Genomic DNA, 25,795 nt, shown 5'->3' with positions numbered 1-25,795 from the left:
AGCCCCAAATCCTCGTTTGATTTCTAGTAGTAGCAGCAGCACAACAATTTCCCAGCAGCTTGGACGCAGATCAGAGAAGGGCCATTCCTTTGCTATTCTGAGTGTATTTCTTCACTTGCCTTGTGCAAGTAGAGGTGCCATCTTCTTGATCACCTCCTGTACTCATTTTATTACTCAGTATAATAAAATGGCTTAGCATTCTCTCTGCATTTCTTGTGTATCTGCTTATGGTTTATTTGATATATATCGTATCACTGTTATTTGTATCTCTTTGAGCATTCTCGGCTATTATACCACTTGTGTGTTTTTATTATACTCTTTGATAGAGTTTGGAAAGGGTCAGATAGCCTTCGGATCTCGTCCTCTTTTTAGAGGCGACATATCTGATAAATGCCCTCCCAGTCCATCTCTGGTTGGAGTTTGCTTGTGTTTGGGGTATATTCCTGATAAGGGATATTACAACTTATCAGTGCCATAGGAGACTCGAGTTGCAACTTGTATAATCTGTTGCTTCGAGTTCCAAGCCAGGCCCTATTTTTCCACCTTGGATGCTTGACATATACTCTATTACTAATGAAATATACATCATATCCCATAGCTGGCACATGCAGTACATTTGTGGCCCGAAGACTATCTCTTGCTGCTATCTGGAATATAACGGTTCCTTTTCCTACTGGGGTGCACTTCGTCCTGTTACCCATTGTGATTTGAAAGTTCATCTGTTCCTCTTGATAGCTCAAGAAACTTTCTCGTTCCCCAGTCATATGAGCTGAAGCCCCGCTATCAATGTACCAGTCCTCGATTGATGCAGAACTTGATAGGAAAGCAAACTCCTCTTCTAGCCTCGAAGCTAATTCGGAAATATTCTGATCTCTATTGTTTTCCATGCCCTTTTTCTTTGTTTTCATCTTGCCTGAACCTTTCTCTGATACCATGTGAAAATTTGTTGCAATAATTGATTTATTTTTCCTACTTATTTATGATAGGTTATTTACCAATACTTTAGTAAATACCAAAATAAATTCAAATGCAGACTTCACAAACTAGAACTGAAAATTAAATGGCAAGAGAAACTTCAACATATGAACAATCACATTGACACACTTGTTTTTGGACAATCATCCCCGAAAAAATCCAATGTGGGAAAACCGGTGCAGCAGATTTGAGGATTCTTATTATTGGCAGTAAATATCTGAATACAATCTAGGATGCTCATCTAACAATCCTTTACAGAGAAAATACTGGTGGAGAATCTGACTGAGTTTTACGTCACTTCACTCGACAAAATTCCGGTTGATCTGGAAAAAGACTGGCTAACCGTGACTTTTTTTGTGCTGGCTCTGCGTCATCCCTGTGTCACCTTCTGTGCCCTCTGCGTCAGCTCTCTTGGCTGTTTTGGCAGTTCCCACCAGTGCCGGTAGTTCCCGACAATTCTAGCAGTTTCGACAGTTCTTGACAGTTCCAGATGTTTCGACAGTTTTGGATTTTGCATGACAGGTAGTTTTCTTGCTTTGCGTTGGCCCTTCTTGCTTTGCCTCAGGACTGTGTGGGCCCAGACTGGCCCAACGTCAGCTCTCCTGGCTACTGCGCTGCCTCTCCACAAGCTCTATCTGCCTCTTTGTTCTATATTTTTCGGAAAGTCCTTCTCCCGGATTCTCTCTGCTCCTCAGCTGCAAGATCTCTCCAATCGATTTTCCTCCTGAGAACTTCTCACCCCATAAAATTGATTTCTTTAATCTGTCTTTGTGTCTCCAAATAAACCCCAAGCCTCCATTTTATACTTTTCCTGTTGAGTCTTCAACGGTCGAGATTAAGTCTCTAATCAACGACTAAGATTAAAACATGACTTGATTCACCTTCTAGATCATTCTTACCCATATTTTGATTAATACCCATTAATATTTTAATTTCCCTAAGTTTAGACTTAGGAACCCCATTAAAAATATTAATTATTTTAATAAAATACAATCTTGGTGGAATTGACCAAACAATTTCTAGGTTTTTTAGAACGCATGTGCCTTAGCCTCTCCACCAATTTTCAGGGCTAGAGCTCTTCCGATGCTACCAAAAACTAACATAAGGTTCTCCATTTGAGCTTTGAATTCTTGAAATTTTGTAAATACTTCGTCCTTGGTTTTGATTAAGTAAACCCAGATCTTTCTTGAATGATCATCTATAAATGTGACATAATATAGATGACCTCCAAGAGATTTAGGAGTCATTGGGCCAAACACATTAGAGTGAATGAGATCCAAGATTTCTTTTGACCGTGAAGCACTGCTTCTAAATCGTCTCTTGGTATTATTACCCAATGCACACCCCTTACATACTCCTTCATGGTCTTCTTTTAGTTTAGGTATGCCATCTACTATGGAACTTAGACTTGGGAGGATCTTAAAATGAAGATGCCCAAATCTTCTATGGCATAGTTCACATGGGCTAACTTCAATGTCAACTAAGGCTTGAGCTAGAGGAGATATCAGCCTGTAAAGTCTTCTTTCTCGAATGCCAATTACTCTAACATTTTCTATGCTTGAGATTTTACTCCATACAACAACTTTCCCATCAATCAAAGCTACTCTATCACCCTTGTCCTCTAGACTTGAAATGAAAAGCAAGTTTTTATGCAAACTTGGAACAAATAGGATGTTGTTAAGATGATTGCTGCTTATATTCTCCAACTCTATAGAGGTTGATCCAATGCCTCTTACAGGATAGCTTTTGTTATCTTCAAGTTCAATTGAATAAGAGAATTTCCCCTTTGATAAGGTTTTCAATTGTTTTTTATGACTCGTGAGTCGTCATGTATCTAGATGCACCACTATCAATTACCCAAATGCCCTCATCTTGGAATGTGCCAATGAGTGTTGAGAAAAGACCTTCATCGTATTCTTCGATTACTTCCTTCCTTGTAGAGAATAAGAGACTCCATGCTTCCTTGATGTTTTTTTGGAGATAGCTTGCGTTTTTTGAACACTTGTTGATGAACTTCTCCAATGTAATTGAGATCTTCATGACGCCCTTAGCCAACCTTTCCTCTGATACCATTTTCAGAATTTAATAGGGAATGATTATGATTAATTCTCTTTACTAAATAATTGCTTTTGGTCCTTTTTTACTTATTAACTTTGTTCCTTATTATTATATGTGTGAAGCATCAAACAACTACCAAAACAAAAAGCACAATGACGTCGTATATAGGCTGCAATCCAGGGCAAAACCTCTTGTCTTGAAAGGAAAACCCTTAAATCACTTCTCTTCCTTATAGATTCTTCAATTGCCGAATTCCAAGACCCTAAGACTGAGACCAATACACTCCAAGACCAAGACCAACCTCTTTGAGTGATGTGCCAACTTCAATCTAGTCAAAGACAATCAAGTCTCTTCCATTAGCATCCTTCTTCAGCCCCCCAAAATTGTTGCATGTGGGAACTTCGTTTCTTCTCATAGAGCCTTCCTTTGACCTTCGCTTGCCTTTCCTTGACTTGTGGAGCTTGACAAAGACCCTTGGTAGCCTCTGCTTGACCTCTTTGCCTCATTTCTACCAAGATAGAACTTGTAGAAGGATGCCCTAGGTCAACGCAGAAACCCTAGTCTTCTATAGCACATGTGAGAGAGAAAGATACCCAAAACACAAAACCTCTTCATCCTTCTTCTCCATCGTTGCCTCTTCCTTCTTTCTTCTCTAGAATGATATATGAGTGACTGCCTCGAAGGAGGATCAATTCTCTTCTATATATAGGCTTCTTCAAGGGTGGATGTGGCTCTTCCTTTATGCTGACTTGCCCGCTGCCATGTCGACGTGGTTCTTCGTTTAGGCCGACTTGCTAGATGCCATGCCGACTCGGCCTTGGAGAGTATTCCGAGACTTTAAAGACATTTTTCTTTACAAGTTATGATGTGCCCAATGGGGTCTTCAACTTATGAGAATGACTCTTTTGACTTCTTGACTTAGGACAAACCCTAGAAGCACTCAATGGGTGCTTGACCTATAAAATTAAAAAACCCATGCTCCAACAACAATAATAATAATTTTCCTTTATTTTATAATTTAGAAGAATCAAAAAATATATTTCTTGCTTATGAAGACCAAAGCTAGTTACACATTTTTCAACATCAGAGTGCTTCAATTTTGAAGTATTTTGGAGCTGGTTACCGAGATTGTGATTAGTTTGGCAGGGAGGCTTTGGTAATTTTGGTAACAGGAGCAAATTTGGAGCTACAAAAACTCAGGATAGACTTCAAACACGGAAACCAGGTAGATCTCTATGTATTAAATTGATGAATTCCCTCTTAAATGTATAACTGTTAAAATTGATGATTTGTTTTGGTAGGGTTATTATGTTGGTCTTGTGCAGGACAAATTGACTCTTTTTGACTTAAATAAAATTCCTTTTCCTCTTTCTTCCAAAAGTCCTAATGGGACTGTTGTCGCACAATCTAGTAGGGCGCTAGGAGGGACACCAATGGGACAACTACTAGACCAAATGACAATAATGGGACGTTGACCCACTGTCACCTCGTTAATGTCCCTTGCTCTTAGCAGACTTTCACCGATGGAAGGGTTCTTGGTATGTGTTGACCTCTACTGGTCAACTACCCATGCAGTGCACCCCGTTTTTCTTGACAGAAAGAAGCAGCACCTGATCAGCATGTCCGTGCCATCCTGCCATCATCAGCAGCTTGATCTTTTTGATTGTAAACCCAGTCCGCATGTATTAATTGTAAATAATTTTAGCAGACATGAGTCATGTATGTATTTTGCCTAGGTGGACCTAACTTTCTGATGATAATCTACGTCCCAGAAGGTTTTTCGTCTCACCGATCCACGGATCGGCAGAGTTTTCCTTCAAACCTGACCCCAAAGCCGGGATTGATTTTGTCATTAGAACTTTAGGAGAATCCTAGTGTGTTGATCTGCTAGATTATTGTGGTGTCGCAGAGCTGGGTGATTTGTGAGGGTCTGTATTAAATGGGTTTGTCCCTTAAGATGTAATTTTGTAAAAGTCGTGATGTAATGTGTCCTGAGGGTCGAGAAATGTTTTAAATCCCTTCATGAGTCCTAAGTCCTAGGTCCTAGGTGATGTTTCCGAAGGTTTAGTTCGATGATCCATTTTAAAATGAATTAAAAAATTAAAAAAATGAATAAAAATAATAAAATAAATAAAAATTAAAAAAATGAATAAAAATAATAAAATAAATAAAAATTTAAAAAATGAAATAAATAAAAAATTAATAAAAAAATTAAAAAAATAAAGCAAAAACCCTAATTAATAAAATAATAATATTTTAAGTGAATAAATCGACGAATGAGATCAAGAGATGTCTTGATCCTCATCAACGGTCGAGATCATTTCTCCATGGATCAATCGAACTAGCCCTTGGAGTCATTTCCTTTATATAGGGTCTTAGGGGGTCATTTTCAATCATCGGATCTGTGAGTCTGTGGCTGAAGAAGCTCTCTTGTAATTCATTTTTTGTGCAATAAAGAAGACTTTGGGGTTAAAAATCTTGCTGGTGTTACTCTTCTGAAAGTGCTGTAAGATTGTTCTATTTGTTCTGCATAATTTTATTTTCAGCCATTAATGATAGCTTAATGAAGATTGATCTAGGCACAGGTATCTTGTCTGATCTTTGGGGTTTGAATGATAGTTTAGATTCTGAAATACATTGGCAGGTATCTCCATTTGATCAGGGTTTCACTATTGTTTTCTCCTTCTACGTTGATGGTTGATTTTAAGCTGTGCAGGAAATCCCTTTTTCAGATTACCGGGCGTTAGGGGAAGTTCTCGGCTGAACCAGCCAACTCCCGGGTTGTGTTTTCTGAAAGAGCCCAGCCAGTTCTTGATCCCGGGCTTATCATTCGAATTTTTTTTTTATGATTGCATGCAGGGTCTTCTGAAGCATTTTACATTTAAATTGTTTTCTGAAAATATTTCTGCTCTTATTGTTAAATCTGGCAGTTAAGGGGCCAAATCTGTAAATTATTAAGCTGTCTTAGGGTTTCAAATTTTTGATCTAGGGTTTTTAGTTTTGGTTTTATGCACATATTACTTGTAGGGTTTTTGTCTCCTTGCAATTGCAGGACTGCCGTCAGAGGCAATTTGATCTGCAGACAGAGATCATTCACCGCAGAGAAAAACGTTTAACCCTCATGATAATCAAATCTCAGTCGAGGCACCCAGGATTACGATTTTTTGGGTCTGGTTATATGATCCTTCAGCATTTTGAACGTTGTTAACATCTTTGATTTCTAGCCTCTGCTGGAAACCTTAAACCCTCAAACGGTTATCATTTAAAAAGGATCCTGCCATCCGGTTGACACCAAGAAAGCCGAAGAGAGGTCGTTGCTTAGTTCTCAGCCCAAAATCGAAACAACTGTGGCAAGCATTCAGTGTTCAAAACGAATGATCAGATTTTCAACGTGGGCTCCAAAACAGAATACGCTAATAAATCTGCCATCTGCAATCGATTCAAAGCCACCACATCAGCATCCTCAGGACGATTTTAAATCGTCGATCTCCACTGAAAATACGTATATCTCTGAGGTCGAATCGATCTGGCATCGATTAAGGCAGAATATGCAGACGTAATGTGTGAAAGCGTCAGGTAAGAAGGTCTGAACCGAAGTCTTGCGACGCAGCATCATTTCGAGAAATCCTCGGGTAATCTGTCCGCCAGTTTCGCTCTCGTACCAGTGTGAGCCATCAGCCAGGTAATCTCTGCAAGTTTCATATCGATTTTATTATTGCATCAGTTTATTTGGGATTGTATGCGGTGGTCCTTCGTTGCTTTTCTATAGAAGAAATCGACCCAAAACGCAGTACCCAAATCTCTGTTCATCACCTGCAAACACGCGTTTCTTTCCTTGCCGCCGTTATGATTTATCTGAGCCACGGGTTACGCTATTTGATTTATGCATTCAATCTCTGAGCCGGCATCACGATTCTGGGCAAATCCGCGGAAGCTCCAGGTAACAAAGCCAGATGCTATTCGATCCTCAAACCGCCGACAGAGGGTAAGCAGGTAAAATCGAAAATTTTTTGGTCGTCTGCGTTTTGTTTAGTCGTAGTTTTGGTTTAGGGTTTCGATTGGTAGCGTAGAGTATAATGTAGATTTTGATTTATTTTATTTCTAGTTTAGTTTAAGATTTTGTATAATTACGTAGATTCTTTTTGTTATGTTTAAAATAGATTTTAATATTTAGTTCTCATAGATTTTTTTAATTAGATTTTTTAAATGTTAGACCTTTTTTTATTTTTTTAAAAAGTTTCATTGTTAAAAAAAAAAAAAGAAAGAAGAAGAAGAAGAAGTAATAGTTTAGTTTTAGATTTGCCTTTTTATTTTTTAGATTTTGTTTAAATATAAATAAAAAAAAATGTTTTTATTTTGATCAATTTTTTTTAAATTTAGATTTTAATTTTAGACTTAGATTTTAGAGATTTTAAAATTTTAGATTTGATTTTTATATTTTTATTTAAGTTTTCATATTTAAAAAAAAAAAAAAAAAAATTGCGGAAATTTTATTTTTCCAGATTTCAGTTGCTTTTCACGTTATATCTTTATTGCTGAGATCTAAAATTTTCAAGCCGAGATGCGAATATGATATCTGGTTAATAATTTACGATTCTCGTGGCGGTTTTAAGCATTTATCTTTTCGAGGTTTTCAATTGCTGGATATCGTTTTGGTCATATGATTTAGCTGATGATAGATGGTTGCTGTTCATGGTCTATGTTTCTATATCATTTAAAAGATAATCGTTTCTACATCAAGTCTCTTAAGGCACTGGTCTGCTAAATTAATTGAATCTTTTTAGTGCTTATCTTCATCGTATCTCGTGTCTCCCAACCAACTGGTCGACAGTTGGTCTCATCATCTCACAGGGACTACCCCCCTTAGCCGCGGGAGACAGGCTTAAGCGGAGGGATCGGGGATCAGAGTGACAGCCCCCGGTCTGAGCGTTGTCGTGTCAATCTGCGCGACAACAGTATGAAGGAAAGCACTTGTAATGATGATGTTAATAACAGGGTATGAATTGATTACTAAGGCCCATTCAAGGAGAGTCTGAATTAAGGGCTTAATGCTTTTCAAGAAGCTAAAGGCTCTCTGAGAAAGACCTTGGAGGAAAATCTAGGCTTAGGGTTTGATATCTTCAATTGTGATGAGTATACCTACGGTAAAGACTTTTAAGATGATATAGGACCTCTCAAGAAGCTTTGTAAGATGACTAGACACCTTAAATATGCTTTCGCTATCCTTGAGAGACCTAATTAGGGCTTACGTTAGACGTAGGGATTTTAGGACAAACATGGGACAAAATTCCTCCAAAGTACTCTCGAGGTCAAGGTAAGAGAGGGAAAAGCGTCTAGTAAGATTTTTTCCTTCGAATACTATGTTCATATGACCCGTAAGAAGACTACCTTATCCAAGGAAAACCAACTAGGTTTCCCTCCAAGGGCACAACTAGGGCACAAGGTTTTTCATTAAATTAACCGTGGGAAATCTACCAAATTTTGAGATTCTCTAGAGGAGACACTTGCGCAGGTTTCTATCCAAAAGGATTTGAAAACCTCCACCTCTAAGGAATTTTGCAGGGTGCCCTAGCTAGCCATCTAGGAAAAGTGGTTGGAATTTTTGGAGAGGAGAAAGGAGAAGGAAAAAGACTTTGACCACCAATTTTGCTTGGACCAATGGTTAATCCTTGGGCTATGAAGTCAGTGATGCTTAAAGATTTGCCAAAGTTGTCTTCAAGGAGGTCAAAGACTGATGCCTTGACAACCACTCTTTAACAATTACCTACTCAATATCTATGCCTTTTCATGGAAGAAGAACTAAATCCCATCCTCTAGGAACATACATTTATTGTCATTCAATGAGTAGCATGTGTAATTTACAACCAAAGAATCTTTCACAGTGATATTCAATAAATTAGGGGACAAGATATTTGGCTAGTTGCAATAATTCCACACATTAGACATTATTCTAAAAGAGTTCTTCAACAAAAATAAGACTTACAAGATGACAAGAGATATTACCAACCATAGAAAGAAGTAGCTCCAAGAGAGATCGAAAATTTAGCTTGCAAAGATATCGAATTGCATCAAAGAACCTCTAAGTAGCATACAAGAAAAAATGCGAAATTCGTATAAGAGAGAAGTTTCAAGTGGTGGAATTGTTGAGAAATCTAGGGCATTAGCATTAGGTGATTTCTCTTCTATTAGTGAATTTTTGTGAATGCTTTTTACTTGTTTAGATTAGGATCTTCTTCATGTTAGATTATTAGTGTTCTTCTTAATCAAACAGTAACCAATGCATGAACATAAATACACAAGAGACACAACATGTAGGCTATGAGCCAGGGCCAAAACCTCTCACTCTTTGAGAGGAAAACCTGCACAAATTCTTCTTATAGAGATTCCAATTGACGAATACCAAGACCAAGACCCTTGACCTATTAGCCACTCCAAGACCAAGACACACGTTCTCTTGTCAATACTCTTCTTGACTCCTCTTCCATCGAGATCTTCATCATTGCCTTGATACCGAGATCTTCATCACTGCCTTGACATCACTGTTTCCTTCACGAGCCCTTATCACAGAGATATGACACCTTACTGCACTTTGATATGACACTGAGACAGAGGTACATATCATTGTAAGGTAGCATCTAGCTGTCCCTTTATCCTCCTTCGACTGATTCATCCAAACCTCTTCACTGCCACTGTGATCCGAGCTTCTGTCTCGCTGCCACCTTAGACTTGTTGCCATTGTGATCCGTGTTGTTGACTGTGCATCTGAAATACAGAGCGAGAGACATCCTATCCGAAACATAGATTTGAGCTTACTTGTTGACTGTGATAGAAGTCCGATTTTTTTTTTCAATCCATCAAAACAGAGATCGAACTACCTGGAGACCGAACTTATCATTGCTTTCTTCATCCGAATTGTTGACTTTAGTTCACCGAAAATTTGAGAGGAATCCGAACTTCTATTGCCACTAAAAATCTCAGACATCCGTACTTCTGATGCCACTGAAAACTTCAGAGAGAGATGTCCAAAATTCTGCTTCTGTGAAATAGGTCGAGGTGCCTATTTATAGTGGGTTGCCCATCATATTTAGCCAACATTAATATGTGAACCGATGTTTCTCTTAAATAGGTAAGCCGACTAGATCTTCACTTTGCTTGGAGGCCAACTTCAAGAGAGACTAGTGCTTGTCGGCGGAGGGTTATCTAGACATTTTATAGACTCATATACATTGTTATATCTCGAAGAAGGGTTCTTCATGCATGACATAGACTCTTTGACTTTTAATGACCAATCCTAAGGCTCTTAATGAGAGCCATCTAAAATAAAATTCACTTGCTCATGAAACCCATGAAGCAAGGCTTACAATAATAATTTTATTTTCTTCATTACATCATTTACAAAAGTCACATTTACATGTCATTATGAAGACCGAGCCTAGTTACAGTTTTCAACAGGAATGAGGTTGTTGGAAGGCCGAGTTGAGTCTTGTTAAAATTGGCAACCAGGGCAAAAATTCATGTGGGTCATCTTATTCATGGCTGATAATATTTTTATTAGATTCCTCTCGTCGAGAGGTGTAGGATTGATATAAAGATCATCCAATTCCTATAAGTATTCATGGAGATATGAATTTATTTTGATTATGGAATTATTATCAAGCCGACCTACAACTCATGTAGGCTCAGAAGCCCAACAGTCGCATCTATTCACCAACCAACGTTGTGTATAAATATAAGAGGACTTTTCCTCATTTGGACTCACTCATCTCATCACATCTCTCTCTCTCTCTCTACTGCGCAGATATGAGTCTCTTCTCTACTGCGATAAAATGGGTCTCTCTCTCTCACACATGTGAAGCCGGAAGCTGTTGAATTTGAAGCTGCAATTGCAGAAGTGAAGATTGACTTGTGTGGCCTAGAAGATCTCCTCTTTGGAACTGCGCTGTAGGTTCATCTGAACCTCCTTTGAAAGCCGCAACTTTTGGTGGTGGAATGAAGTCAATCCGACGAACGGTTTGCAAGATATCGACTGCCGTAGTTTGAAGCCGGAAACTGCTGAAACTGAAGCTGCAACTGCAGAAGTAAAGATTGACTTGCGTGGCCTAAGAAGATCTCCTCATCTGAACTGCATTGTAGGTTCATCTGAACCTCCTCTGGAAGCCGAAACTTTTGGTGGTGGAATGAAGTCAATCCGACGGTCGGTTTGTGAGATATCGTCTGCCCTAGTTTGATAATGAAGCCGCTAATGCTGATGCTACTGATCTAGGGGTTGCTACTGCTGATATGAATCAGATTTATTATACTATTTCTCTCTGCTGAATTATTGAAGATAAAAGAAGATTTGATCAAAGGGTTTCCCCACACATTGTGGGGTTTGTCCCTGGCTAGCCGCCACATCCTGTGTCTCTTGTCTTGGCTTGTTTTCTGTCGATCGTTTAATGTTCTATCTGCACTTTACTTTATGTACATGTGATTGCTAATCGGTGGAATATAATAAGAAAAAGAAGTAAACTGTTATAAGCATAGAACATACCATAACTTAACAAGTCCTCAAAATGCCAAAGTGATAGAGAGGGCTGCATAAATGATGCATAAGGGGGTGGCGCCTTAATGTCCATGTAAATCATGTGGCACTCCCAAGCGGCTTTTGGGGACAAGTAATGGTCTCATGGGTCTCTTGATGAAATATAAACCCGTAGACAACTCCTAATGAGGGATATAAAGATGATGCATGCCCTCTCATGTCTCATGATTGGGACAAACCTCCTCTGGACCTCAGATCAACTACCAATCCATGCATACACTACTAAGCCTGCTAGGGGCAATGCTAGTCCACGTGCATTATCTTGCGAAATAATGTCGGGCAATGAACAACTTGCTGAAGGTCTTGAGGGTGCCCATGGCATGAAGTAATGCTCTAAGACGTGACAGAGTCCCATGGCTCTCAACGCATCCCCTACATGTGTCAATAGGATCCTCTATTGGGCTTGGACCCCAATTAAGTTGCCCAACCCATGATATAACCACTTGCCAATTACACATAAGATCCAATGCATCTCCTCACCATCAGGAACAGTAATTCATTAGCGCATCTAAGTGAACCAAGGTTTTTAATTGAGTGCACAAATGGGAATTGATAATGGGTTTTCCTTCCAAATTTGGGCCTTTGAGCATTAAATAGTGTTACCTCCCAAGGTAGGAGTGGCTCCTAAACTACTCTATTAGGTGTTCGTAGCCCCTATAAGGAAGAAAATGTCCAAGGTACATCCTTCAAGTGATAGGGGCCATGTGGATGATTATGAGTTCTATTGGGACATAGGGGTCTCAAGGCCAAATGCCATGGGTTCAAGGGTGGTAATGATGAGGGATGTCCACATATTTGAGTGTATAGATGTAGGAGAGAGCAATTGTGGTACACGAGTTACCTCGAAATTTGTTTTCCACCCTTCTTCATTTGACTTTTTCCTTTTCTTGATTTTTCTTTTATTCTATTGCTCGGGGCTCTCAGAGATGAGAGCATGTTGTGTATGATATGAGCAATGATTACACCCTTAAGGTGGGGTTGTTCATCGCCCACTAGGGGTTGGGATATGCATGGGTTCCATAATGATGTGGGGGGCGCTCAAGGGGCCCTAGAAACTAGGGTCATGGCCATAATGAAGGGGTAGAGCTCATGTTTGGATTTTGCCCACACACTAATATATTGTCCTTACCATCATTTGCATTTTGTGATATTATTTTCTTTTCTTGTGTGGCCGTGATATGCTTTTATCTTTTTTTTAATTGCATCAACCTTTGGGGCAACACTCCAGGCTCGACCCAAACATGTGGACAACGAGAGGGGGAGTATTAGAGCCTTGTTGACCTAGAGTTCATGTGGACCCAAAGAGGGAAGATGATAAAATAGGGCATGCAACGTGCAAAGGGGAGTGGAAAATGTGAAATGGGAAAATGGGACCGCACTACCAAAATCAATGTTTCCTAAGTAGTGTCTATCCTAAAGCTATAAGCCAGTAGGAGAAATCCCATGGGACGAGGGTTGAGGATTAACCCCTCATTTAAGGTAGGGGAACAAGACTATAGTCAAAACCCTTCCTCCTTCTAGGTAACCCTATAATCCATATCCATTGTGCCCAAAGAAAAACAAGCATAAACACCTGATAATTTAATGAAAGGCATTCCTTTGGGATTGGATGGCCAACATGCGCTCTCGACAAATGGGAAAGGGGACATATGATTGGCCTAGTGAGCAGAGATCAACTAGCGAAATATCGGCTACACTAGTGGTTGTTCAGGGTTGTCGGTTGTGAGTTGAAGACAAATCTAGGAGAAAAATTCTGCTATGGTGTCACACACAGTTGGCGGGTAACAAGGACTTGACTCATGTACAATAGATTGACTCTTAACGAATTTTCTTTTGACTCAATAAACCCTAGAAGCATGAAGAACATGCTTGAACTAGAGAAATAATAATAATAATAATAATAATAATACATTTTTTTTCTTCTTTTTGTTTTTACATGAAATACATATTCATACAAGTACAATAATAATTATGAAGACCAAACCTAGTTACATTTTTCAACATTTTGGACTGTTTCTGCCCATGGTATTGATGTGATTCTGGAGGATATGGGAGAAGTTTATAATTTCATGGATTTTATTCATTTAACTAAGAGCATCACAAAATTCACATATAATCATGCATTTGTTCTTTTAGATTGATCATAAAATTAACAAAGTATTAGAGTTGATGCATCTTGTAATCATATGTTTTTCCATTTGCTTCATTTCTTTTTAGTGTCTCATCACTTGTATATTGCAAATGATGAAGATAATGCTCCTTTCAGATGAGTGGCATGCCAATATAATTAGTGAGAACATGGAAGGGCATGATATTGCTAGGCTAGTTTACTGCTAGTCATTTTGAGGACTAGAGGAGGTGTGCAAAATTAGTTAATCTTTGATAAAGGTTCTTCACTTACTTCATGGTGAGAAATGTGCAATGGGCTACTTGTATGAGGCTATATATAGGGAACATGAAGCTATGCATGCCCATTATACAAACAAGGGTGAGCAGGGATGTGTAAAATAAATGATGATCTAGCATGTGATTGATGAGTGATGAAGCAATATGGTCGATGTTATGATTGTAAATAATTAACATTAAATAGTTAACAATGATTAACATACTGAAGAGGCATTTCTCATAAGACATGACTCTTCATGAAGGGGTATCCACCTTGATATATATATGGAGCTCTCAGTTATAACCAAATCATATTTTCATTGATATATATATATATATATATATATTGGTATCCTTAATAGACACCTTCATATTCCAAGTGTTCTGGAGCATTTAACTTGTGAGTACGCACTTTGTTCATAACAGTTTGTTGTCTCATTCATGCAACATGTGTGACGAGGAGCAAGAGGATTACTTCCACATGCCATTGTTTAGGCAAATTTTGTGGTGCACCCCTCTAGTTTGAGAATTTTTTTAGATTGGTTTGTTTTTGCATCATGACTGATGTTTTCTTTACTGCAATGTCAATTGGGATGGGTGTATCTACCTTGGTTATTGCGCCTTCAATGCCTATTGGGCAAGTTCATTGTTGATGGTTTTTCGAGATTTCAGGTCTCTTTAAACAATTGGTGTCTTGATGGACGAGCTCCCTCCTTTGAAATATTCTTTGGGTGCCCTTGGATATCTCTTGCCAAATAAGCATTAGATGAGCAAGATTGTCGACGATGCATCTACTAGAAAAGACATCTAGTTCAGTTGGCTAAACTCACCAAGGGAGTTGATGCCCAAGACGACCTTCTGCATAGAGCACTTATTGGTGTTGAGAGATGGGCTTGTTGTTTGACCTCCTTACATGCTATGTCATTAGACACATACACTCTGATCACTTTGGGCAGGCTTCAAGTGGGTTGGCATTGGCTTCGTGTAGAGGTTGAGCATTAGATTGGATGGGAGAACAAGATTTGCTAGCTATGTCATATCTAGTAGACTAAGACGAAGCAACACTTTATTTTTTGATGTCCTATGTACTGTTAGATAAAGGGACATTTCTATTACCTCTTTAAGGAATCACAAAACACTCTCCATCTTCTTTTGATACCACGATCAAGGATTTTTTTACTTCTTTTATGAGTGTGGCTTTGAGTTTTTTATTTTTAAATTTTGAGTTTTATTATTTTTCAAATTGAGTGACAAATTTTATTGCCTAGTTTTACATTGTTGAATTTTTGTCGAAGTTTAAGATCACCAAACATGAATACCAACTTGAGGCAGGTGACTTAATATTGCGATGCAATGTTGTGGCTTAGAACATTATATAAAGAACACTTCACCAAGAAATCACACGTGAGGTGTAGTTGGTTTGCCAGACTTGCATAGGATTTGCACTTGGTGGCAATTGTTGGAGAACTATCAGGCACAGGATATCCCATGACTGGCAAAATTTGATCCTTGGTGGGCAGTATAAAACATCGCCACTTCACCATCTAACTAGCACCTTCTTGACATCATTCTATTTTTAGCATTTGCTATTTCAATATAGATTGAGAGCAGTACATTGATATTAGCATACCAGAAAAATTTTAAAGGTTCCATGCTTATGCTGAAGTGTAGAAACCTTGGTGGTGAATCTTACTGATTCTTAAAATGGCAACTATAAAATGTTTGACGATATTTTATAAATTTTTATTCAAATTTCTAAGAATTTTGTATAGTTTCTAGAAATTTTGGCAATTTACAGAGTAAAATGATTTTATTTTATGTAATTTGGGTGAATCACTGTTCAAAAAAATGAAAATTACTGATCTTTTTTTTGAGAAAAAAACATGAAAATTAGTGCATGGGCCAAAACTATCCCCTAAAATTTTCCCTCTAGCATACCTTGACTCACTGATTGGAGGCTTTGGAGTTTTGAGCAGTTTCTCACTTTTGTTTATCCTTGATAAAATTTTTACTGTCCTCTTTTAGTGATTGATCTTTTTATGTTGAATTGAAAGGCACTAGGAAATTGTTACAAACTATTTTATTTTTCATTGACTGTGAATGGTTGTTCGTTTTCTATTGCTACATTACTAGTTGCAGAAATTGCTCTCAAACATCTTTATGCTAGCCATTTGCTTGTTTTATAGTATTACTGGCTGCTGGATAACTTAATCTGTTTTGCTTACTGTTTGACTTTCTATGTCTACAAAAATGCCCATCCTCTCATCTGATAATGATGTTTGCTCTCCAGCTCCCGGCTATTGTTTGCCCTGGTGTAACTCTTGTAGTTTCTCCTCTTGTCTCACTCATTCAAGATCAGATTATGCATCTATCTCAGGTTAGTTTCTATTATACACTACAGTGCAGTGTTTTGTTCTATAAGATTTTCCAAACAGATATTGTGGAAGCACAATGATTTGTTTGTCACCACTAATGTTTTCCAGGCAAACATCCCTGCAACATATCTCAGTGGAAGTATGGAGTGGGCGGAACAGCAACAAATTCTAAATGAGCTTGGCTCAAACTGTTGTAAATTTAAGATGCTGTATGTGACACCAGAGAAGATTGCAAGGTGGGCTGTACACCTTCCATCCACTGTGTCCCTTTTAATGCTTTGCGACTGGTTAAATAGAAAATAAACAAAATATTTCCAAATGCTCTTATGAGAGTGATTTCTGATTTTGATCTTTCTTTTTTGAAATTGTTTGAAAATATAGTGAATGAGAACCTATGCTTCATTAATGTTTTGGATAGTTGAACATATTTCCAGTATGGCAGGAGACAAGTGCCAAAGTCTAAGTGAAGCACGTAGGCTAGCAAAACAGGGATTGTGAGTGGCTGCAACCTATGCAGCAAAAAACAAGAAAATTGCTTGTTTCTATTGAAGTGTGGCTACTAGCTTCTTTTGAGATCTCAGGCATTTTTCCCAAGTTAGTTACCTTGTCATGTTTTGTCTGATCAATATGATCATGGAAATATTCTTCTCATTTCAATGTGATAATGTACTTTATGAAGTAGCTTATGAGTTATGTTGTGACGGTATGGAGTCTTTATGAAGATGCTTTGATTAGTCAAGCGAACTTTTGTTTCCGAACACTTGTGTGTGAAAGATTTCACTGCAGTGATTGATTTATTTCTCCTACTTATCTACAATAATATGTTATTTACTAATGCTTCAGTAAATATCAAAATAAATTCAGCTGCAGAATTCACAAATTAAGAACTGAAAATAGGCAAGAGAAACACCAGCATATAAACAATCACATTGACACACTTGTTTTTGGACAATCGTCCCCGGAAAAACCCAATGCGGAAAAACCAGTGCAGCAGATCTGAGGGTTTCTATTATTGGCAGTAAATTTTTGAATACAAATGGCAATCCACTCAGAGAAGATAACTAATAGATAAGTAGTGAGAATTTTCTCACACTGAATCTGGAGATTCTACACTAGCCCCAACTTCTGGATGACCCACTGTGTAGTCTCTGCGTGAGCCTACGCAGTCACTGTGTAGAGACTCTTGAGAGCGTCACCCTAGCTGCTGTTGGTTATGCTGCTGAGAATCAAGATTTCTCCTGCGAATCACCTACAGTGAGTCCTGGCACTGATTCCTGCTATCCCCTAATAATTCTGCATTAACCTCTACGTCAACCTTCTCCAGTTGCTACACCGTCCTTCCTTGGCACTCCGCTAGCTCTTTGATCATTCACTGTCTTCTTTGAAGTATATTCGTTGGAACAGGAAATCACTTCCTTCTAGTACTGCGTCTGATCCTCACTGCTTGATCACTTGTTCAAATTCTTTAGCAAACCCTGCCCTAGGAATATTGAACTGATTGATAAATTCTGTGTGTTTTCAAATGAACCCTAAGCCTCCTCCTTATGCTTTTCTCGTTGAGACTTCAAAGACCGAGCTTAAGTCTGTAATCAACGACTAAGATGAAATCTTGAGTTGATACGCCTTCTAGATCATTGTAACCCATATTTTGATTAATACCCATCAATAATTTGATTTTCCTAAGCCTAGACTTAGGAACCACATTAAAAATATTAATTATTTTAATAAAATACAATTCGGGTGGAATTTCACGAAACGGTTTATGGGTTCTCTAGAACTCATTTGCAACATACTTGATCTTGTAGATCCATCTTGAACCCAGAACTGATCTGTTCTCTTGTCTTGGTACAATTTCCCATACATCATTTATCACAATGGAATTGTACTCTTCTACCATGGCATCCACCCATACCTCGTGCTGTATGGCTTCATGAAAACTAGAAGGTTCTTCGACTTGAGCTCCCAATGCTTGGTCCCTGTGAGGTTGTCTACGATGCGTTTTCTCTGCTCTATGAGCTTCAATGAATTCCTCTGCATCCCTCAGAGTCTGTCGTACCTCTTGGCTAGTTCTTCCACTGGTGGTGGGAGGTTCCATCTGTTCCTCTTCTTGTTGTTGCACCTGCTGTGACACTCCTGGCTCCTCTTCTCTTGAGGAGATGCTAGTAATGGTTAAGTTATGGTATGTTCTATGAATAGAGCAATTTAATTCAATTTCTTCTTATTAGCCCAATGTCAATTTCATCGTTTAGCAACCACATTAACATAAACTAAAATGTTGATAGAACGTAAATAAATCGACAGAAGACAATCCAAGACAAGAGACACCAGATGTGGCGGCTAACCAGGGACAAACCCCAATGTGGCGAAACCCTTTGATCAATTCTTCTATAATCTTCAATTATTCAACATAGAGAGAGAGATAGTACAATATCACAAGTCTAATATTTTATATCAACAACTAAAAATTCAAATATAGTCAAACAGCCTCGGATTTACCTGTAGTCAACCTTGAAGAACTTGATCTTCAACAACAAACTTCGGCAGCCCAAAACAGGGCTCAGTCAACGGTGAAAACAACAGTCAATAATCAGCAGCTTGCTGTTAGCCCTAACCAGTTCACGCGTCAATAATTTAGTCAACGCTGGTCAACGCAACACCCAAACAGCATGCACAGGTCAACGTATCATTTAACAGCTTTGAACGTTGGTCAACACAGCCTAGAAAGTCAACACCGCCTAGAAAGTCAACACTTCCCAGAAAGTCAATGCCACCTAGAAAGTCTACGTTGCCCAAAAAGTCAACGTTGCCCTAGAAATAGTGAATGCTGCCCTAGACAAAAAATTCGTCCCTCCTCTTGCACGTGTGAGAGACACTGCTCCTACGCTAGCCCAATGAGATTAGGAGAGAGAAGATGAGTGTTGATGTAATGACCCATCTTTAATATAGAGAGCACAAGAGTATTAGCATGCATACAATGCATGCTTATGGTAGCTATATATGCATGTATTGCACTATATATATATATATATATATGTATATGTATGTATTCTAAATTAACAATAAATGTTGAAAATAGACACTGCTTCAGATAGAAGTTACACCTCACCCATTGCCAAGCATATTGCCTAAATGTGTCTTAATTAAGGAGAAAATACCCTAAATAATTTCAATAATATAAATTTAAAAGTATAAAGTAAATTTGGTTATAAAGAAATAAATGTAAAATTTAAAGTTAATTATAAATAAAGGTATATATTTATATATCCCATGATATTAATAAATTATATTCAAAATAAAATAAATATTATAAACTATGGACATTTGAAGAAAACTAATAAGAAAAAAATCCTAAAAGTAAACTAATACACATCAATATCCCTGTAACTTTGAACAAATGGTGTTACACGTTACAAAGAAGGAAAGGTGTCACCAAGTAGGAAGCGGTGACTGCCAAGGAATGATATACATAGATGAAAGAAGAGCATGAAAAGGGGGAGAGAAATATATAGAGGAAGCATAAAAATAAATCTGTTGGAGGGGTGAGTCGGAGGTTGGATTTTGGAACTGAAAATTGGAAAGTCTTCAACTGTTCTTGGAGTTTTGGGCACGGGGCCTAGTGGACTTCCGATTTCGAAGTTCTCTGGATCTGGGAACCGCAGAGGTTGATCCCAGATAGGCAGGGAGGAATAAGCTGGTTTGGTAATGGAATTAGAAAACTTGGAGCAATGTGATCAACACCAGACGGGAGAATCAGGTACGCAGATGCATTTAACTGATAGAATTTTGAAAAAGGAAATTTGTCAATTTGATAAAATATAAAACTTAATATCAGTCTTTACATTTGATTGAAACGAAATATCAATTTTTATAGTTGAGATGATGTGAAATAATGCCACAAAGTATCTTTCTTTTATATGAATCGTTGAGGTTAAGCTGGGGGTGTGCCACACACTTTATCTTGTTGGCTGACCTTGACAAATTTTCAAGTATATACAAATAAATTCATATCTTCATAAATACATGTTGGAATCAGATGATCGTTAGATCAATCCTACACCTCTCGACGAGAGGAATCCAAGAAAAATATCAGCTGCCATAAATAAGATGACCCACATGGAGTTTGGCCCTAGTTGCCAATTTTAACACTCCCTCTCAACTAGGGAGAACTCCATTTGTTAATCCATCTGTCCGTCGGTACTATCTTTGCCATCAAATGCACTGCCTTGCACTGTTCGGCTCTGCTCTGCTGAACTATGAAGAAGAAGAAATGATCGAGGATGTATCATACCATTCTCTACTGACTCGAAGTCAGTCTTAGATAAAAGAGAGTGCTCAATAGTGCTCTTACTGACCCGAAGTCAGTTCCAAAGAGTGTCTCATACCACTCTTACTGATCCCAGATCAGTTCCAAGAGAGAGTGAGCTATATCACTCTTACCGACCTGAAGTCAGTTCCAATTGATCCCAGACCAATGTTGGTCATCCTAGCATAGGGAGTACGGTAGATACACGATGCATCCATCGATACTACTATGGTCCCTATCCTCATTTCCCTACTCATTGGGCAAATGAGAGGTACTTCCCATGAGTCCCAGACTGCATGGGTAGGATGCTTCGGCAGGAGAACCACTCATCTTTGTTATATAAAAATTAATTAGTTTTAGGTTTATTATTTAATTTTAGGTTTAGTTAGACGAAAGGGCACGATCATAAGATCATGCCCTTTCCCAAAGGGTGTCCATGGCGGTATATAAGCCAGGAACCCCATTGTAATCAATCATCGTCTGTCAATTCATTTATTAATAAAATATTTCTATATATATTTCTGTTTATCAAGAAGTTTTTTGCTTCATTGGTATTGGAGCAAGTTCGTTCCTCGGGCTTTGTTGATCTTCCGCTATTTCTGCCATCCGTCTCTGCTCCATTGCCATTCTCTGTCCACACGTCGTCTGCTACAATTACCCTGCTAACGTCTCTGCACTCAATCCACTGCTGCGCATTCCATTTCTGCTGCAATCCGCTACTTATTCTTGGTCGACCACATCTCGTCCGTGCACTGTTCACCGCATCCATTCCCAACGCCTGTGCACTCCCTCACATTGCGGTCACGCTGTTTGGTTTCCGCTGCCAAGTCCCTCGCTGCAATCTCCGTCCCAAACCCTCCGCTCCGTCGCTACGGTAACCGTGTTTCTGCTCCATTGCACACCAGTCATTCGACCCACACCGTGCCACGTTCTGCCAGTTGTTTTGTTGCTGCCGTAATTAAGATCGAACTTTGGGCAAGTTCCATGTGACCTGCGGTTGCATGGAAAACAATTGTGGTGGTAACGCTGAAGGGGACTGATAATAACGCAAAAAAAATCGAAGGGTTTGAATAGTCAACGGTTGACATTTCCATTGGGACGAGACTGTCCGTTACGTCACTGTCCATTCAGTTATTGAAATAATTATCGAATAATACGTGACTGTTCATAGAAAACACACACCCACACACCCACACACACACACACATATATATATAAGCTATATATAATATATATTATAATTTAATTATAAATTATATAATATATAACTTTAATTTAGTTATAAGTTATATATAAATATATAAAAGTTAATTTAATTAATTAAAATTATTTTAATTAATTAAAAAGTATATATATAAAAGTTAATTTAATTAATTAAAAGTTATATATATATATGTTAATTTAATTAATTAAAATTTATATGTATAAAATTTATTTTAGCTAATTCAAAAAAAAAGAGGAAAAATATCTTAGCTGGCAAATAAATACACGCTCCCGCAAACCTGCTCAATGTCGACAATGACAATGGCGGATTTCCAAAAAAAAATGTTGGATGCGGAGCATAAGATAAATAGCAACCACGATGAGGTTAGTAAAAGATTAAATGAATTCCAGATCAAGCTTGGGGAGCAAGCTGATGAAATCAAAAATCTTCATGGTACGACAAATCGAATAGAAATAAAGATGGAAAATTACCATGTCCAGACAGAAGTAGGCATCTTAACAACGCTGAAATTTCTGTGTAAAAGGTTGAATTGTACACCCGAACAACTACTAAAAGAAGGTGAAGAGAATCAAGAACACATCTCGTCAGATTCAACAAAGTCAATAGACTCTCATGACAAAGTTGAATCCCCAAAAAAATCAGCGACACCCGACCAAGAAGCGAGTAACACAGCCTTTACAAACAAGCAGCTCTGGGATAACTTTACCACTCAACACCCTTTTTTTGCTCAACCATTAGCAACATACCAGCGAAGGGCAAAAGTCGAGATGCCTAAATTCGATGGAAACGAAAAAAACAATTTTGCATGGATAAATAGAGCAGAAGAATACTTTGAGACATATGACATCAATGACGATGACGAAAAGCTCAAGCATGCATCCATGAAAATGGAAGGAGAAGCATATAACTGGTATATGTGGTGGAAAAAAACAACACATGTCATTAGCTGGAGAAAATTTAAAGATGCATTCTTTAAAAGATTCCAAGGTGTAAGAGAAGAAAAGTTCTTTTCAAAACTCATCAAGTTACGACAAAAAGGAAGTGTGGACGAATACACTCAAGAATGGGAGACCTTAGTAACACGAGTACCTGGGTTTATCAGAATCTCGTCTAATTCAATCATATGTCTCGGGACTCAAAAGCCATTTACAAGTAGAACTTGAGATGCATGACATTACATCAATAGAAGTAGCAAGACGAAAAGCAAAAAACAGTTGAAAAGAAGTCCGAACCAATATTTTGGTCAAAAGCGGAAAAAACATATGCAAGATGAAAGATACCCCAGTATGTGGACTCAAATAATACGAGATATGTTCCACCACATCGTCGTGAAGATGAAAAATCTAATGTGGAAATGCAAAGGATAAAAGAGGGTAAATGTAAACGCTGTGGTGAGAAGTGGGACCCCAAACACAAATGTGCTAAAGGAAAAGAACCAAAGAACCTATATAATTGTGAAGCAACCAATGATTCAAACGGTGAAGATTACGACATAGAAGAAACAGAAGATGCCCCAAAATTCTCACCAGAATTAGATGACGGAAGTATTCCGCAAGTGTCATTATCAGTTATGACAGGTATATCACAACCTCAAACCTTAAAGTTAAAAGGACACATAAAGAAGAACAATATAGTGGTTCTCATCGACTCTGGTAGCACACACAATTTTTTAGATGCAACTGTGGCAAAGAGACTCAATATTTTTTCATTTCCCTTACCAAACATGAAAGTGATGGTAGCTAACGGTAAGAAGATTGAAAAGGTGGGGAAATGCCATAAGGTCAACTTGCAGATTCAAGACTTTAACGGTACCTTTAGGAGGAGTAGATGTAGTCTTAAGTATTCAGTGCTTACGAACTTTAGGTACTTACGCCGCCAACCATCAAGTACAATTTATAAAATTCAAATGGGGAGGTCAGAAGTACAAACTACACGGATTCCAAGCACTAGAAAATCAAGTTGTATCATCATTTCAGATGATGAAGCTGAGTCGAAAAGGAGCACCTGCTTATGTAGTACAATGTCACCAATTAGAAATGTTATCTGCAAATATGACCAGTGAAGAGTCACCAGAGATACAAGATCTAATTCAGAAGCATGAAAAAGTATTTCAAGACCGACCTATGAAAAAGCCATATCGATATCCACATCACCAAAAATCGGAAATTGAGAGATTAATTCAAGACCTTTTAAAGTGTGGAACCTTGATCATCTTGGAATATTTGATCAAGTGGAAGGACTTACCCGAAGAAGACGCTTTTTGGGAGAATGAATCATTCTTCAACAACATCCGTCGTTATTAACTTTGAGGACAAAGCAGTCTTTCGAGAGGAAGGCAATGTTATGTAAAAATTAATTAGTTTTAGGTTTAGTTAGACGAAAGGGCACGATCATAAGATCATGCCCTTTCCCAAAGGGTGTCCATGGCGGTATATAAGCCACGAACCCCATTGTAATCAATCATCATCTGTCAATTCATTTATTAATAAAATATTTCTATATATATTTTTGTTTATCAAGAAATTTTTTGCTTCAATCTTGCCCATAAGTCGCCACGGGGTATCACAGGGGAAGGCTGAACCATTCACCCTGTACACAACGCACCACTAGGGGAGTGTGAGTTGCCCTATGGTCGCTTGTCACTCCAAGAAGTGCCCCATGCCCCTCGGAGCTCGCAGCGATCAATGCATGCATCATATAGGACCCTCATACGAGGGTCTCTCAACGACTCCAAGTCGTTCTCAGAAAGTCAAGAATTTGACCTTTCCCAAGGGCTCGTCAGAATGTCGGTGACCTGCTCATCTGTACCGATATGATGGAGCCTTATTACTCCTCGTTGTACCATATCCCGGATAAAGTGGTACCTAATATCGATGTGTTTGGAGCGATGATGAAATACGAGATTCTTGGATAATCAAATCCCACTTTGGTTGTCACAAAGGATCACGATAGTATCTAATGTATATCCAAACAACTCACTGAAGAGCTTCGGCAACCAGATAGCATCACAAGAGGCCATAATCGGAGTAATGTATTCTGCCTCAGTGGTGCTCAAAGCCACCGATTTTTGCTTCTTGGTCATCTAGGATATTGAGGTAGAACCCAGAGAGAAATAACACCTGGAGGTGCTCTTACGGTCCACCACACTGCCTGCCCAATCAACATTGGTATATCCATGTAGCCTCATATCTTCAGCAGTGTATCTCAACCCATGAGTGATTGTGCCTTGAAAATATCTCAAAATATTCTTGGCGCCAATCCAATGTGAGTGGTGAGGCTCAACCATATGTTGGCTCAATGTGTTGACTGCAAAACATATATCCGGACGTGAGTTCACCAAGAACATCAATGCCCCTATGAGTTGACGATACTCGGTAGCATTTCCCAAAGCAGGTCCGACAACACTACCGCATAACTTCTTGAAGTCAAGCTCCATCAGGGTAGTCATGGGCTTGCACTCCACCATACTGAATCTCTCCAATATCTTAACCACATATTTTCCTTGAGAAAGGAAAATCTCCCCTGGCTTCTGCCAGACTTCTAGCCCTAGGAAATAGTGCATTAGTCCTAGGGCCTTCATCTCAAATTCGGAAGCCAACTCCCTCTTACATTTGTGAATGAGAGGGTTTGCACCTCTCAGAAAGAGGTCGTCAGGATACAACACTAGTATGAGAGGCATATCATCCTCAACCTTAAAGTAAAGGTTTGGATCAGCTTCACTCCTAGTGGCCCTTAGCTTCATCAAGTAGCTATCGATCCTCTCATACCAAGCTCGGGGTGCTTGCTTCAACCCATAGAGGGCTTTCTTCAACCTGCATACGTGAGATTCTTGATTATGAATCTCAAACCCCTAGGGTTGTTCCACATAGACTTCCCCTTTAATCGAATGATGC

General features: G+C 38.6%; 1 pseudogene across 1 annotated transcript in view; it reads left to right on the top strand.

Moving 5' to 3' along the window:
• The window catches only part of LOC149180408 (ATP-dependent DNA helicase Q-like 4A), a 280,436-nt pseudogene that overhangs the window by 129,052 nt on the left and 125,589 nt on the right, over positions 1-25,795 (top strand). The window contains exons 10-11 of the transcript XR_016256925.1: positions 16,290-16,376; positions 16,483-16,610. The product of XR_016256925.1 is annotated as an ATP-dependent DNA helicase Q-like 4A (transcript). The remainder of the gene's footprint in view (positions 1-16,289; positions 16,377-16,482; positions 16,611-25,795) is intronic.

Source organism: Pinus tabuliformis, chromosome 3_2 (genome assembly GCF_031772625.1).
Source record: "Pinus tabuliformis cultivar Carrire ecotype Pingquan chromosome 3_2, CPIR1, whole genome shotgun sequence".
NCBI lineage: Eukaryota > Viridiplantae > Streptophyta > Pinopsida > Pinales > Pinaceae > Pinus > Pinus tabuliformis.
The sequence above is the reverse complement of the archived record's forward strand: the minus strand, read 5'-3'. Positions and strand labels throughout refer to the sequence as shown.